The following is a 2,419-nucleotide window of genomic DNA, read 5'->3' on the forward strand; positions in this document are numbered from 1 at the left end:
TTGGATCACAGTTGAGAGTAGATATTTGCCCTTAGGATAGATGTGACTAGTGTTGAGTGTGCTAGAAGTCATTTACATTTGACTATTGTTGGCTACTATTAGCTCCACTTTCATTGCCTATACATGTGCTTCTAATGATGCATTTTTAGGTCTCCATGTACAATCCGTACAAGCAGGATGAAAAGCCATAGAAGCCTTGACTCATGATAACAGCTTTAGTATTTTTATAACGTCTAATCTATTTTTAGTAATTATGGCTTTTGGTGAATGACTTTATTAATAGAGTTTATTCTGGTCAGAACAAGAACTCAGAAAAAGTGTTATTCTATCTTATCTCTAAAATAAAAATAATCACAAATATTCTTAAAATCCCTTAAGAAGTATAATTTAATTCAATTTTAATTGTCCATAATCATCATTATTAAAGAATGGTCTCTCTTCCTGGGGGCTGCCTGCAGAGGTGGCAGGCATCTGTTACTCGGCATCATGGCTGTCCTCAGACCTCTGGTGAAGCCCAAGATCATTAAAAAGAGGACCAAGAAGTTTATCCGGCACCAGTCAGACCGATATGTCAAAATTAAGCACAACTGGCGGAAACCCAGAGGTATTGACAATAGGGTGCGCAGAAGATTCAAGGGCCAGATCTTGATGCCCACATTGGTTATGGGAGCAACAAGAAAACAAAGCACATGCTCCCCAGTGGCTTCAGGAAGTTCCTAGTCCACAATGTCAAGGAGCTGGAAGTGCTGCTGATGTGCAACAAATCTTACTGTGCAGAGATTGCTCACAATGTCTCCTCCAAGAACCGTAAAGCCATTGTGGAGAGAGCAGCCCAACTGGCCATCAGAGTCACGAATCCCAATGCCAGGCTGTGCAGCGAAGAAAATGAATAGACAGTTTATGTGCACATCATATTTGTGTTAATAAAACCATAAAACCATAAAAAAATAAAATAAAGAATGGTAAGCACCTTGAAATCAAGGACCAATAAAATCATCATTTTAATACTTGGTAATTTCATTTGCATATATAACTTCTAATTTCACAGGTATTTTGGTGATTCATAAATGCTATTTCCAGCCCAGATCATTCTGCCAAACTCCTGAATCTCACTTCAAACTGAATATGCCCATGTGGATTTCCACTAAAAGCTCAACACTGACATTTCCAAAACCAAAATGACCTTTCTCTTTAAACAAATTTCTACCAATATAGTCTCACCATTGGCAAGCCCCATTTACCCATTTACATAAGTCATAATTCTGAGTGTCATTCTTGAACCTTAATTTCCCCTTTCATTCAATTAGCTACACATTTCTATTGATTTTATCACCTGGAAATGTCTCAAACATCCTCTCTCTCTCTCCATCCCTTCTACTACAACCTTAGTTTAGTCTCCTACTGTTTTGGACTTCCACAGTAAAAATCCCATTGCTCGGACCCCTTTATGTCATTTGCATTCTTCAAATCACCACAGCAACCCACTTACAGTTCAGCCCCCCTCTTATGTGATTCCTCTTGGTCTATATTGATGTGTCCTCCCCTGTTGCACAAAATTTCTGGTACTCATTAAAGAGCCAAGACATACATGTAAACAAATATATGTGTGAAATGCTCAGTATTACATCTTTTTGGATGGTCACAGGACGTACTAGTTTATTACATGTTTGAGAAGTCCTGCAAGAGGGACGTCTGTTTAAATTTGCTTTCTCCAGCCTGAGAATTTGCTAAATGTCTATGATTAGAGAGGGCCCTTGTATTTAAATAACAAGTAACCAGGGAACACTGTGCCCAAATGAAGAAATGCATGAGCAAAATATGGAGTCATGACAATGTGTAATATGTCTGAGTAGCTCACTATGTATGAAGCATAAAATCTGTAAAGAATACAGCAAGGTAAGAGGCTGGAAAGTCTGGTTAGATTAGCTTTCAGGTGTTCTGAATGCTATTCTTACGAGATGATCACCTTTGTCACATTCATGGAGTAGATGGAATATGAAAGTAAGTTCAGAATAATTCCAGCTTTTCTTTCTAATAGTAAAAATAATTTACATAAAAGATTGTTGAAGGCATTATGTTTGCAAGTACACTGTATGTAATATTTTATGTAACACATAAATATATAATTTGTATAATAATTGTATATTTATCCAGGTGTTAAAAAAGCGAGAGAGAGGAAGGAAAAAAAATCAATAAAATCAGGAACACTAACACTTCTGCAAAAAATTCATCTTAATTAAAATATTTGTTCTCCTAAGAGGGGTCAACATGAAGGAGGCCTGAAAAAAGAAATTCTTATTATCAAAAATGACATATCCAAAGACTTCAGAGAAATTGAGTTTGAACAGGGAGTGTAAGGAGAGGGGTCCTGAAGACTTGAGCATCTAAGAACTAAAACAGAATTTGCACATTTTGAAAA

The 2,419-nt window shown here is 36.8% G+C and overlaps 1 pseudogene; it reads left to right on the forward strand.

Moving 5' to 3' along the window:
* Positions 1-479: 479 nt before the first annotated feature.
* LOC115278212 lies at positions 480-893 on the forward strand (annotated as a pseudogene).
* Positions 894-2,419: the final 1,526 nt, after the last annotated feature.

The sequence above is a fragment of the Suricata suricatta genome, chromosome 14, assembly GCF_006229205.1.
Source record: "Suricata suricatta isolate VVHF042 chromosome 14, meerkat_22Aug2017_6uvM2_HiC, whole genome shotgun sequence".
NCBI lineage: Eukaryota > Metazoa > Chordata > Mammalia > Carnivora > Herpestidae > Suricata > Suricata suricatta.